This window comes from Rhinopithecus bieti, unplaced genomic scaffold (genome assembly GCF_001698545.2).
Source record: "Rhinopithecus bieti isolate Rb0 unplaced genomic scaffold, ASM169854v2 scaffold_19939, whole genome shotgun sequence".
Lineage (NCBI taxonomy): Eukaryota > Metazoa > Chordata > Mammalia > Primates > Cercopithecidae > Rhinopithecus > Rhinopithecus bieti.
The window spans coordinates 2090061-2105577 of NW_016810019.1; the positions used below are offsets into that span (position 1 = coordinate 2090061).

Below are 15517 nucleotides of genomic sequence, written 5' to 3' on the forward strand. Positions count from 1 at the left end.
GTTTCTTTCCATGTGTTTATGGGCCATATATGTTTCCTTTTCTTTGGAATTCCTTTTTTGGGTTTTTTGTCCATTTTTCTATTGGGTCGTTTCTCTTTTTTTTAATAATTGCTTGGAGCTCTTTAAATAAACAAATTAGGAATAGTGATAGATAAAAATATTAACTAAATTTTATTTACTTTTATATATGTGATTTGTTTGCTGCTCCATAGTTAATCATTTCACCCTTTTGACAAAGAAGACTTTTTAGTTTTAAAGTCATTGAATTCTTCAATTTTATTCTACAGAGTTGTGCATTTTAAATTTTGTTTATAGATATGCCCTACATTCTTTTTTGGGGATTATATGGTTTTGACTTTTACATTTATGCCTTAATCCTCTCTGAATTTGGTGTTTGTGTATTGTGCATTTGTTGAATAGTTTATCTTTTTCTCATTGATCTCAAATACTACCCCCTCCATAAATCAAATTTTCATATATCTGTGAATTTGTCTCTAAATGTCCCATTCTATTGCTTTGGCCTATTGCTTTATTAATCTGCAATATCACACTGTTAATAAGTTAATAACTATAGTTTTACAATGTTTCAATATGTAATGGGACAAATTCCTTGTTTTTCTTCCTTAGGAGCATTTTCGCCATCCGTTACCCTTTACCCTTTATAGAAATTTCAAAATCAACTTGCCATGTTCCATGAAAAAACCTGTTGGAGTTGTTATCATAATTACACTTGCATTTATGTCCATTAGAAAAGAATGGATAACTTTATGATATGAATCGTTTTATCCAAGAACATGGTATATTTTTCCATAACTGAGTAATTTACTGAACTTCAAAAAGCTCTCTCCTTCTCTATAGGTGTCTTACATGCCTTTTCTTAGATTTATTCCTATGTGTTTATGTATTTTATATAATTTATTACTTTTGTAAAAGATATTTTAAATTACATTTTCTATCTGATTTTTTCAAATATATAAAATTGCTTTTGTTTATTCATTAATTTGTCAATTTTCTTAATTTAAATAATTTATTTGCTGATATTTATCTATTTAAACAATGTCACCTGTTAATAATGAGAGGTTGAGCTGGGTGTGATGGCTCATGCTTGTAATCCCAGCACTCTGGGAGGCTGAGATGGAAGGATTGCTTGAGTCCAGGAGTTCGAGACCATCCTGGGTAATATATGGAGATCCCTGTCCTTACAAAAATAAAGAAACAGTAGCCAGGCGTGGTGGCATATGCCTGTGGTCCCAGCTACTTGGGAGGCTGAGGTGGGAGAATCACTTGAACTCAGGAGCAAGGCTGCAGTAAGCTATTGTGGCTTACCACTCCACTCCAGCCTGGGCCACAGAGTGAGATCTTGTCTCAAGTAATAATAATAATAATAATAATAATAATAATAAGAAGAAGAAGAAGAAGAAGAAGAAGAAGAAGAAGTTGATTTCTTTCCTTGTAATTCTTAGAACTTCTCTTTTTCTTGTTTTGTCTTGATAGTTGAGACTTCAACTGTAGTGTGAAAAAGAAGTTGTAAGACTGGTCATCCTTGTCCTGTTCATGATTTAAAAAGAATACTTGAAACTTTTACTATTATATATCATATTTGCCCTAGAGTTTTGTAGGTCTTCTTTATGAAGTTAAAGACATTTCCTTCCTAAATCTTTTTACTCATTCTCTTTCTACTTTTATGAAAGTACTATCATGAATGTTTATTGATTTTACTGAACATCTTTTTTGCAACTATGGATGTAATTATATGGTTTAATCTCTTTTAACTTGTTAAAGTAGTGAATTACACTAATCCTGATCTGTAGTTTTCCTATTTTGTTCTGTCCTTGGCTAGCATTTATATCAAGGTTATGCAACTCTCATAAAATATGCTGGGAAGTGTTCCTTTTTTTCTGTTCTAGAATTTATGTAAGAAATGTTTGGGAACATGAGTAAACTCTTCTGGCATGGTATTCCTGTGTGACAAGATTTTAAACTACAGATTGAATTAGATTTTACTATACAAGGGATTTCTAGTTCCTCTTAAGTTATTTTTATGTAATATTTTCTACAAATACATATATTTCGTCTGTTCACAACTTGTTGGCCTGAGGTTGTTCACAATATTCTTTTTGTTTCCTTTTTAATGTATATGGAAAGAATAAGAATATTCTCTTTTATGCCTAATGCTACTTTTTTCATATTCTTTCCTTTTGGGGGGTAAATATACCAAACATTTATCTTTTAAGGAACAATTTTAACTTTTGAAATTTTACTTTCTGTTTCATTTGTTTTGTACTTATTTCTATTATCTTTTTCTGTTCCTTTCTTTGGGTTTATTGTGCTCTTCTTTGTCAAATTTTTTTAGGTTGGGTATTTAGTTCACTCAATTTTAAGACTTTCCTCTTTTCTAATGTAAGAATTATAAACAATATTTTTTCTCTGAAAACTGTCTTTGTTGCTTCCTATAATTTTTAAATACAGCTTTTTATTTGTTTGTTTGTTTCTTTGTTTGTTTTTAAGTGAGAAAGATGGGGTCTTGCTGTGTTGCTCAAGCTGAACATGAACCTCTGGGCTCAAGCGATCCTCCTGTCACAGCCACCTGAGTAGCTAGGACTACAGACATGCACCACCATGCCAAGCCTAAATACAGCATTTTTCTTAACTCTAACTGCATAAACATTGAATAAATAAAGCAGTTTGCCCAGGTATTTATTTACATAATCTGATACTGTGTTGAGAGCATTAGGGCATAGAATACAGTTTTTATAATTTCTAATGTACTTAAAAAAAAACTTAGATATACCTCAAATAAATAACTCCATAATTTCCTTTCCCTCTCAAGTATACATGCCTTAACAGGGTAAAAAAATAAAATTAGCATGTTTAAAATCAGAAAACATTCTTACGCAGGGCCCATGACCTTTTGTATTTATGCTACCTAAAACATAGAGAAGACTAAACGTTATATGTATAGCTAGAAAAACCAAGACTGAATGTGCTTTTAGTTCATCCTCTTTCCAATTAGACACTTCCTCCCCCGCAGGTGGATCCTTTTAGGGGCCCTAGTTTTGGAGCCCAAGAGCTTGGTTTGTTGTAGACTCAACCTCTTAATCAAATGTATCTTTTGCAAGTCATTTAAGGACTTTACAAACTTCAGTTTCCTTATTTTGTTCATTAAAATCATAATATCAAATTCCTAGAATTTTCTAAGGATTTAATAAATGTGAAAAAATTATTAAAAATAATACTTCATATTTACAAAGTAAATAATTATTAATTATTATTCTCCCCATGGTGGTATTTCTCCTCAAATTTTCATACCTTTTTTTTTTTTCTCATTTGTTTTTCTACTTTCCTACTTCCCCTAGGAAGCTTTCACTTTCCCTCTCTAAATGATACTGGAAAGCCATCCTGATCCAGACCACAAGAGAATGTTCTTGGATCTTGCACAAGAAAGAATTTGAGGTGAGTCCATAGAGCAAAGTGAAAGCAAGTTTATTAAAAAAGTAAAGGAATAAAAGAATGGCGTACATAAGCAGAGCAGCTCTGAGAGCTACTGGTTGTCCATTTTTATGGTTATATCTTGATGATATGCTAAGCAAGGGGTGGATTAATCATGCCTTCTCTTTTTAGACCATATAGGGTAACTTCCTGACATGCCATGGCATTTGCAAACTATCATGGTGCTGGTGGGAGCGTAGCAGTGAGGACAACCAGAAGTCACTCTTGTCTTGATTGTGTGGGTTTTGGCAGGCTTTTTTACTGCAACCTGTTTCATCAGCAGTGTCTTTATGACCTGTATTTTGTGCAAGCTCCTATCTCATCCTATGACTTAGAATGCCTAACTCACTGAGAATGCAGCCCAGCAAGTCTCAGCCATATTTTACCTAGCTCATATTCAAGATGGAGTTGCTCTGGTCCAAACACCCCTGAGTCTTCTGATTTAGAAGCCAAGTGTCAGAGATTCAATCCTCATAGATGGGAAATCCCCTATAGATCAATTATACATTTAAAGCACCTCTTTTCGCCGAGGAAAAACAAAGGTGCAGGGAATGATTATCCCAATGTCTGTAATTGGGGGTGGTAAAATTTCCTAGGAGTTAATGGTAGAGTCAAGACCAAAACAGAGGTTTCAGGATTCTTCTTACCTGATGAGTGGCACTTTTAATTTTTATTTACTTAAGTGTTTTGGCCAGTGATTAGCAACCCTTTTTGAGGTAGTTATGCCCATAAGACATCCAACAATGGTCCTCTATGAGTCTACTAGAAAAAAATAACAGTTTTATTAAAAGGCTTGATAATAGCTATGTGATGTTACTCCACAGAGTACCTATCAAGTGATGAACCTCAAGATGCCTAAGAATTTAGAAATAAAATAAAATTCAGGCAGTAAAATACAACCCTACGTTGCAAAACCAGACCTTCAAAAGCCAGTATGCGACACAGAATGTGGCAACTGGATAAAAAGTATTTCATTGTTGTCATTTATTTTGTCTCCCTTGAAGAAAGTCTCTAATGGCAAGTCACTTGACTTATAAAGTAACATGCCATGGCATTTGCAAACTATCATGGTGCTGGTGGGAGCGTAGCAGTGAGGACAACCAGAAGTCACTCTTGTCTTGATTGTGTGGGTTTTGGCAGGCTTTTTTACTGCAACCTGTTCATTAAATCGATATTGATTGATTGGACTTCAGCAGTCACTCACTGAGGTTCATTCAGTCCATCCATCTGAAAACACGGGATATCATGCTTGCCCCTAAGGTGCCATGACTTTGGTACACAACACCTAACTGTCTCCAGAAAGTTCACAGATGCCTGGCTAGCAGCCATCACTCCTAGTGGAAAGGATGCCCAGTACCCAGCTGATTCCATCACGACAGCGTCCTTAACAATAGCTATGGACTATTGCTTGTTTAACCTAGCTTCAGGGACCAACATCATTCATGGAGAGGGAGCAAGCAGGGGTCTGGTCAGTCACGTCCAGTCTGGCGCCTACAAAGAGATTAGGCAAGGCCGTGGAGTAACGTGAGCAGTTTGGGCGTCCACTGTCCGGCTCCAGTATCCCTGAGTCCAGAGGCAACAGGAGTCTCTAGACATTATGCACTGTAGAGAAATCAAAGAATTCGAGAGCAAGGCCCTGGAATGCCTGGCTGCCTCCCAACTCTCTTACGAAGAAATAAATTCCATTGTTGTCTCACTCTCCTTTCCGTACTCTCAGAATCAGCAGTTACTGTACTGCAGCACCTTTCCCTCTCCAAGGAGACTCTCAGCCACAGCAGGAAGCACAGGGATCTCAAAACATAAATTCACAGTGCTCCCCACATTGATCTCCCACATGAACGCATCTCTCTTGTCAGGGACTGTGGGCTTCGTGACTTTCTCCATGTGCTGGACTGTTGCGTGGTCACTGTTGCCAGGGACTCCTTGAACTAATCCCAAGCCTATGTCAGAAAAGCCTGTGATCGATTCCCAGTGCCATCCTGAACCACGAGATTGGAATATCGCACCTTTCAACTGCCTGGGCTGATAAACAATACAGCATGTACTCAGCTTCATAAACACTCTGCCTTGTTACAAAGGGCATTGCAAACTCGCTGTGATAGGACTTGACCTTAAAAGCTATAGACAATCTAGCGGAGCACAGACGGTTTCATAAAGTACAATCACTTCCTGGAATTCTTGGGCCAGTGCAGTCGGAGCCGTGCAAATCCTGTTTTCCTTGCATTGTTTCCTGCATGTGAATATCATCAGTCTAGCAGGTCTGTAACCATGGCACTTGTAAATAGCCGAGGGGCGACTTCTGATAAAGGCATACAGTTTTAAGAAGCTTTTTTTTTTAAGACAAGCCCAAGTCAAGCTCTACAAACGCCATATAGCAACAACCAAGTTGACAAATGGCAGTTTCTAAAGCACATATATCCAGATCCAGATCCAGATTTGTTTTTAAATCACCAAAGGAAGCAGAATTCATGCCCATTGTATTGTTTTTCACTTGTTGTAATGTAAATTTCCACACCAAATCCATAGAGATGGACACTGACTACAATTGCTAGCAATTCTTTCCACAGTATGTTTCCTTTTCCACTGAATGGGGTTGGGAAATTTTAAGTGCTCTGTCCTTCAGTTTCTCCAGTCGGCAAGAGGAAGAGGAAACACCAGTTACTTCTTGGAATGCTCAGTTTAAAACTTACTCTTCAAAAGTTTGACACCACTCTTCCTACTCCAACTTCGTCTGGGGCTCCACAGGCTCTTATTTAAGCTTTGAGATGATACAGTGAATGAAACATGTAGTCCCAGCTACTCAGGAGGCTGAGGTGAGAGGATCACCTGAGCCTGGGAGGCAGAGGCTGCTGTGAGCTCTGATTGTGCCACTGCACTCCAGCCTGGGCAACAGAGCGAGACCCCACCTAAAAACCAACAACAAAACAAACAAGCAAAACAGGGAGACACACACAAATAGACTGCTTTAAGTTTCTGGAAAATCCAAAGATTTTTACTAGATTTACTGCAAATGCCTCAGTATACAAAGTTTCAATTGGCTGAATCAATCCTGATTCTTCCGCCTTGTATATTATTGAAATGTTGTTTGAACTGAAAATGTAAGTTAGTATTCTTAGCAGATGTAAAATGTGGTGGATATTGGGCTAACTGTCGACAAAAGTGTTTTAGGCTGAGAAGGATATCCTTGGGAGAGAAAGAAAAGAAGAGACTACTCATACAATAGTATGACACTATTGCTTATGTTTTCATAGAGACTTATGTTTAATTTTTTAAGATTCAGAAGTCTTTCTGAAACTTTAAATTATTTCTTCTCTCTCTCTCTCTCTTTTTAGAGATGGGGTCTCTTTCTAGCTTGGGCTGGAGTGTAGTGGTGCAATCATGGCTCACTTCAGCCTCAATCTTCCAGGCTCAAGTGATCTTCCCGCCTTGACTCCTAAAGTGCTGAGATTATAGGCGTTAGCCACAGTGCCTCGCATGTTTCTATTTCTGAATTTAAAATCAAAATCAATAACATCTGACCAGTATCCTCACTTGAGTATCAAGGACAAGTTTGACGCCTTTGGGAAAAATTATGTCTTCTATTATGCCAACACATGGTAAACACTAAAAGTTTTAGGATAGTAATTAACAAAATATACCTCGGTTTAATCCTTTCTCTTAAAATAATTAGCAAAAGTGTTTTTGATGAGTTGTTTTCTCATGACATATCTTAGAATGATGATCTGCTTTCAAATCTTCACTTTCCATGAAACTACTCTGTGTTTCAGGTGTCATCTAACTTTTTTTTTTTTTTTTTTTGACAGAGTCTTGCTCTGTCACCAGGCTGGAGTGCAGTGGGGCAATCTCAGCTCACTGCAACCTCTGCCTCCCGCATTCAAGCGATTCTCCTGCCTCAGTGTCCCGAGTAGCTGGGACTAGAGGTGCCTGCCACCATGCGCTGTTCATTTTTGTCTTTTTAGTAGAAACGAGGTTTCACCATGTTGGCCAGACTGGTCTCGATCTCTTGACCTCATGATCTGCTGGCCTCGGCCTCCCAAAGTGCTGGGATTATAGGCGTGAGCCACTGTGCCTGGCCCATCGAACTTTTTAATATAGATTGTATGATGTTTTCATTAAAAAAGCTGGGCTCAGAAAGGCTGTATAAAGCCACACAGCCAGCAAGCAGCAGAGTCTGCATTTTAATCCAGACAATCATGGCTTCAAAGCAATGTTATTTAACTCTAACAATGCAATTGAACTAATAACTGACATCAGACACAAATATTCTGAAAAACCTGAAGAAATAGAAAAGAATTGGATAGAACTGATGGCTCACGGGCAGAAGCTATACATCAGGGAGAGGAAATAAATGGCATTGTTCAGCCACGAAGCCATATAATTTCAACCTGACTTTCCTTCTCTATTGCCCTATCTCATTGTCTAGCTTGTAATGTGGTCACAATCATGTCACATGGCTGAATTCCTGCATATTTGGTTTCCTCATGGGAGTTTAGTAATTCCTGATTGATTTAGAGCAATAAAATAAACTAAAATAAATTCTATTTTTTTCAACTTCCATGCCATAGAAGTGAAAATGTATTTTCACATTGATGTATTTAACCACTTCCCCTGCACGAACTAGTGATATGATGCCAATTCTCGAAGGATCTGGCTTCTCTTTACATTTATGTAAGTTATCTGAGCTCAAGGGTAAGGTAATATACACTTTCCCTGGCAGCCAGCTGGCTCAGAGACATTCTCTGTTGGTTAAAACCACTTCTCTCGCTCCCATTACCATACTGCCTGCAACCTAATAGTGCCACACCAAATTTGGCCTTCTGATAAGCATGAGTAACTTCCTCTGTAGCCAGAGGGAGGCACATAGCATGACTTTGGAGCCAGACTTGGCTTTATATATTATATTTACTTTAGGGGGCAATTCGTTTACGGGCACAGGCAGGACATAAATACCTCCTTTTCATGAGGGTCCCAGAGGGACAGCAGGCATACAATGTCGCTTCATACCACACAAACAATTCAACATAGAAGACTCCTCCTAGCATAATAAACAACCCACAGTCACCGTGTTCTTGACATTGACAATGCTTTTTAAAGTTAGATCAAAAAGGTGCTTGGGCTTTTAAAATGTTTTTAAACTTGGTGTCTGTCTGGACAGGGCAAAAAGTCCTGTCCATCTGTTGGATGCAGTAGACCTGGAAGTCCGATGATTTCAATAAATTGTGCTTGCAGCATTTTGAAGGCATTTTTCCATAGGAGCTACATGGTAAAAAGACATTATTTTGGGTTTTCGTTCTGTCCATAATGTTTAATCAATTATAGTTTATATTACTTTTCTTTTGATAATTAGACTAAGCCTGGTAGAATAGAGAGCAATCCAATAAAGAAGTGAAATTCAAGCCTACATTTCTCAGAGGATCACTGAATACATCTAAGATTTACAATTTTAATTATTAACTATAATTAACTATTAACTTGTAATTAATTATATAAAGTATTTTTATATTTTGATAGGTTTCTTAGGAGTTTTATTTTCTTTTTTAAGAGGGGCAGTAACTAACTTCTCTTTTAAAAGAAAATTAGCTTAAACATCAATTGGAAGTTAAGGCCAATATTAGAGAAACATCAAACTACTTCCAAAAATCAACCAGTCTGTCTCACTCTTTGTGCCTGTTCTGAGTTTTGAAAGTTTGGAAAACCAATAATAGAAATTTTCTCCAAAATAAATTAAATATCATTTACCCAGGAACAGGAACAAAAAGTTTATCAGTCCTAAGAATGTAGTCATCAACACATGTCTCTCCGTATAAATGTGTGCCTTTCTGTTTAGAAGAGACTAAATATTCTTCAGACAGTATCTACTTATACTCATTAACAATTTATTTACCAAGAGTATGCACTGTTGCTTACTAGAGTAATACTGAGTAAGGAAAACGAATTCAGACCTGTATCCTACCAACATGGGTATTAACGTCTAACCAGTCATATCCATGTTAGAGATTGTCTGGTTAGAGTTAGAGCAGGGACCCAAATATGACTGGGACATAAACTGAGATAGATAAATCCCCAAAGGCAGACATGGATAAATTGCTAAGGGAAACCCTATTTGAATTTCAGTAGACTCGAATGTTAACTCATGCCATCACAAGCAGAACAAAATATTGTATTCTCAGGTACCAGAGTGTTCATCAGCGGCTCTGTTGATCCATGTGTTGTATGGGATCTCCAAGATGCTCACTTTAGTAACCTACCTGTTCATGGAAACAACCAAACTTCAGTTTGGTATAGCTTAACTCTTTATTCATGATTGGCATTTGGAGCTTTTTTCTTTTTTTTTTGAGACAGAGTCTTGCTCTGTCGCTCAAGCTGAAGTGCAGTGGCACAATCTCTGCTCACTGCAACCTCCACCTTCCTGGTTCAGGCGATTCTCCTGCCTCAGCCTCCCGAGTAGCTGGGATTACAGGCATGCACCAGCATGCCCAGCTCATTTTTGTACTTTTAGTAGAGACAGAGGTTTCACCGTGTTGGCCAGGCAGGTCTCCAACTCCTGACCTCAATTGATCCACCCACCTCGGCCCCCCCAAGTGCTGGCATTGCAGGTGTGAGCCACTGTGCCTGGCCTCATTTGGAGCTTCTTACAGACTTCTGAGAAATGATTTATCTCAGTTGAAGGAAGATGGATTGCATGTCACAGGCAACGTGTGTTTGGACAAGCTATGTGAGAGTTTTCATGGCTAGCAAATACATTGTCCCACAAAAGGTCATAGTAAAATATATCTCACTCTAACACTCAGAAATACATTGATGTCATAGTTTTTAAATAACAATTTATATAGCTGTGGTCTTGACCCACAACAGTCAGTTCTATCCAAAACTTGCGAGACTTGTTTCTAACTGTCTCTATAAACAGTGAGAGCATCATCCAGTGTCCTGAGGTAGTTGATTTAAGCTCAGAGGCAGGCCTTGCCCTCTTGAAAGAAGCTAAGGGATATTTCTCCTAATACAGGCTGGGAAGAAGAATTATCAGGTTACTCCACAACGCTGACCAGCTCAAATCACACAAAAACAGAAACTTTCCACTATTTCCAAGCTGTGGTGCTTTCTAACAGACTTTTCTGCCTAACATTAATTCTTTCCAAGAGGTTGGAAAGATTCTTTTCAAATTTGTCTTTAAAGCAAAGGTGGAGCACTCTTTGAAAATTATACGTTGTTTATGGTGTCCTTGTTGTACTGTGAAATAGTCAGAGGTAGTAAGAGTTTCGGTTATGGTTGGGGAAGAGTCTATCTCCTCACCATCCCCCATCCGCCACACCCATCTGCCCTTCTTAGGGATTTTACTCCATCAGTGGTGGGAAGGATCATCTTCAAAGTCAATGAGAAAAATGACATTCACTAGAGATGTTAGAATTTGGAAAGAGTGGCCAGGCCCTGTGGCTCATGCCTATAATCCAAGCACTTTGGGAGGTCGAGGTGAGTGGATCGCTTGAGGCCAGGAGTTTAGACTAGCGTGGGCAACATAAAGGGACCCCCACATTAACAAAAAAATTTAAAAAGTTAGCTGAGCATGGTGGTGCCTGTGATCCCAGCTACTCAGGAGGCTGAGGTGGGAAGATCGCTTAAGCCTGAGAGGTTGAGACTGCAGTGAGCAGTGATTGCACAACTGCACTCCAGCCTGGGTGACACAGCAAGACCCTGTCTCAAAAAGAAAAAAAAAAATTGAAAAGAGTTACTGGTGGGACCCCAAAACCCAATCTGTCAATGGGACCACTTTCAGAGTTTCAGGATTTACTGCTCCCAGAATAGGGTTGCAGGTGAATGATATGATATGTGGTAATTTATCAATAATATGATTAGTGCCATTTCAACCAAGGTCCAAAAATTTCCATGGAAATTTATATGAAACATATATTCCCTGAGATAATTCCTGCCAATAAACACAAATGGGGCTCCAAAAAGCACCCATAAACAGAATAGGAATTAAATAACTAAAACTGGGGACAGTGGAAGGATTATGAATATTCCGATGTACCATCTTTTTCTTCTGAAAGGCTTTGTATGTTTTCCATTTTTTTCTTTAAGAACAATAAATAATATTGATGACTTGTCTCTGACTCTTGTGGTCATTTCAAGTAAAAGCAGTCAAAAGAATTCTAGTAATGGCAGGGTGACCAACCAAGTCTATTCTATATAGTGTCATTGAAATCATTGCTATTTGCAAGCTGACAAATTGTACCCAGATTCCCTGGGTTTTGTTTTTCTTTGAATCACATTTGGAACAAGAATAAACAAATCTCATTGCAAAGTGATGAACTGGATTTAGTCCTGGCTGATTCAGGCCTGGGCGATGGCTCTGAAATTCTTGTCTATGAGTCTGAACCTGTTGAGTCATTGAAAATCAGCAGTGCTAGGGTGCGCTATGCTGGTGTAGTGCAAACCCAAAGCCATTAAAGGACCTAACACAACACAATATTATGCTCTGGGTTGCCCAGGGGATGAGCAAACCTCAAAATGCCTAGACATGCACCTAAAAATAGGAGGGGTCTTGACATTCTTTAACAATGCCAATTCTCCTATTGTTGAGAAATGCAAGTTGGTGAATATTTCTGGGTGGGTTTTCTCAAGCTGACAAATGATTTTCTGGCTCTTTGTTAGAGAGAGAGAAAAAGGAGAGAGAGAGAGAGAGTGAGAGAGAGAGAGAGAATTGCCCTAAGGACAAAGTATGGGGCTCAAGATCCAAAGTATAGTTAATTACTGTAAATTTTCTCAACTTCATTTATTTATTTGTAATAATGTTGTCATCTTTGTTCAATGGAACTCTTAGAAGTTTGTGTTATATGGCTTAACTTACACTTGAATGACCTGACCTATACCTTCAAAATCTTGCACATGCACATTTTGGAAATTTTAATGAGTCAAATATCAAGGATTTTTTTTTTTAGCAGCCAGTCCTTAACACGAAACACATAAAACACAAAATTTACTTCCAAAAAGTCAATTTCATACTCTTCTTCAACTTAGGATTAAATCACTCATAGGAAGCAAGTAAACTCAGAGAATGATTCACTTCACAAGGGTTCTGCAGGAGGAAGCCTAAGAGATGCTTGCCTTGAAAAAATAATACATCTCAGTTGTTTATCAACCTAAAATTCTGGGCACATTTTACGCTGAAATAGAGAGAAGTAGGATTTCATTTTTTCTCTAATCAATTTCTTTCACAGAAGCAATAAAAATCAGCCCCGATTATGCAAGAAGCCTCAACAGTCGATGTCATTCAGTGCCTCTTTTCACTATGAAATAGATAATATTTTGTTACCTTAAGGAGATTACAGTGCTACCTGCTTCTTCTCCTGTTCCTCTTTCTCCTCCTCTTTCCTTTTTCTGGGGATGGGGTGTGAGACTTGGGAGAAGGTTAACTGAATGGCATATGATGAGGGACAATTTTAAGACACTTCAAGCCCTTGTGTCTCAGGCAAATAAACAGCCCTATTTTTGTCTAAAGATTGTGGGTTAGGGTCTGCAACCTGCCCTTGGGCAAGGAGTGAAGGGAAAGGAGAATGACAGTTTCAGAGAACTCAACTCACCTAGGAGGGGCAAAATGTTCTTTGAATTCCTTCAAATCACTGAAGCTGCCTGTCAGATTGCATCTGAGTATTCTAGCGTATCCCTGAGAGCCGCAGGCCATCCTTCGATGCGAGGGTCCTGCGTCATTCTGAGCAGCGGTGCCTGGAATGCAGGCCTGCTGACTTTGAGGAGTGTCAGTAGGCTCCTTTCCCCAGAAGCCACACATGCCCTGGGGCAGACAGCCTCTGAAAGCTAAGACTGGGAGCTGCTGGGCATGGAGGAAGAATAAGATAGAAAGGAAGGAGGGAGGGAAAAGAGAAAGGAGGAACATACGGTAATAAGCAGAAGGAGATTAAGGAATAACAGAATATTTTGTTGTCAGTAATGAAACCTATTTCCATGCCAGCCTCCTAAGATTTGTTTACCCAAGTATTACTGCATACCTGTAGCTATACACATACACAGATGCATAGCCATACCTGTACATATACACATAACTATAGCTATACACATACACACAGATACGCACACACCCATACCCAGACATATACATATACCTGTAACCATGCACATACACAGACCTATAGCCGTAAACATGGCCAATAAACCCATGCACACAAGCCATACACATACATACATGCATGTCCATACCATACATATACACAAACAGATACCCACCCCATGTACACATACAACAGATGCCATAAGCCATAGATGTACACACATATACACTCATACATACACACATACAAATATACATCCCCATACCTGTACACATGCATAGCTCTGTACATATATGCATATTAACCAGAATCATCATATTGTTCTTCTTATCAACATAGATGAATATCATTACTTTCAGATAATTATACATATATCATTACTTTCAGATCCTCATGCATTATAACTGGAAACTAATAACTCTGTAAACTATAAACTGTGTAACCAGACACGTTTTTCTGAGCACGCATGCCTTCCATTCCCATTTAGTAGTAAAAGCAGATCAGGGCTAAGTCCTTGTTAGCAAATCATGCTGATTTCTTTTTATTTATGTGTTGCACGTACTGATTGGAAAGGTATTAAGCCTGTGGGACATTTAGTAGAATATTCTTCAAAATTCTTGAAATTGCTAATTCAGTTAGAGAATTCCACAGGCATGAGTTCTTACATGAACACTGCAGTAAAAAGATTAATGACCTAAGCATTTCAGTTTTAGCTTCAAGTCTAAATGTGGAAAGGGGCTCACTCATAATTAATAAAGTGATGTTGACTTATATAGGCTGGTAGGCTTTTTGCCATAAAGAGAATAACCACATCAGCTTTGAAAACAAAATTTCGGTCTTGTCTATTCCAGTTAACTTGGTATACAAGAGTTCCATCAATCTCTATTTACTGTGTTAGACATTACAACTGAGGCATTTAAAAATATTTATTTACTCATTCATTTTAAAATAACAATAAGCAATTCTATTATATGTTAACCTAAGTAACATATTTTTATAAAGAGCTATATTTTCCAAAACAAGAAACAAATTTAGTGAGAAGGGTGGCATCACTTTATATTTTTGCAAGTCTCTTTAATGTCTGGCTTAACAGAAGACAGCTGGGTTCTCAAATCTGTTTCTGCATTCAATCTGCTGTGTTATGTTGATTTTGTTGAAATGTCTGAAAAAATCCAGTCTCACAGAGATAAGTAGTTGAAAAAGTGAAGAGTTTGTAGCCTACCTGAAAGAGTACTGCTGCTGTAGACAGTAGCCTACCAGAATCTCACACCAGTTTCTAGCAAGATTTACATTTTCAGTAGTTTATTCTAACAGGTCAATGAATTAGAATGAGTGAGACCACTGTTCAGAGGCTATTCTGTATGGTGAGGTGATAGAACTGAAAGGGTTAAGTGATCCATTCATGTTGAAGGTGACAAAAAGAAAAGAGAATAAGCTGACAGAGTGGAAGTGGAACATAGGTTTCTGTAGGGGATGACAAAGACTATGATGTTGCCATCAACCGTGGGAAGGATTACCCTTTGGAAGAGTCAGTCTTTGCGAGATAGGAGGAAGGAATAAAGAATTCTATTTTGAATATGTTGAGTGTGAGTTCCTGTGATGTATCCAGATAAAGGTGCTGGGGAGACATTTGATTCCATGAGTCTGAGATACAGGGGAGATGTCCATGCTGAAGACTGGCAATTGCCAGTCATCAGGAAACAAAAGAAGGCTAAATATTTGAGAATGGAATAAGTACTCCAGAAAGAACAAGTAGAGTGAGGAGTGTGAACAAGAACAGACACCAGGAAACACCAAAGTTAGGGTTGGATGGACAGAGAGAATCTCATGAAGTGGCTGAGAATGAGAATAACCAAGAAACTGTGGTATAACTAAAACCATGAGAGTATAGAATTCATGAAGACTCTGGCTAATGGATCTAGAGCAGCAGGAAAATCAAGCAGGATGATGACAGAGATATGGCTCTT

General features: G+C 38.2%; 1 long non-coding RNA gene across 1 annotated transcript; it reads left to right on the forward strand.

Annotated features, from left to right (window-relative positions):
* The first annotated feature begins 5446 nt into the window (after positions 1-5446).
* Positions 5447-8036, forward strand: LOC108541589 (uncharacterized). The gene is made up of 2 exons (XR_001888991.1): positions 5447-5747; positions 7295-8036. It is a non-coding gene; the product is annotated as an uncharacterized LOC108541589 (long non-coding RNA).
* Positions 8037-15517: the final 7481 nt, after the last annotated feature.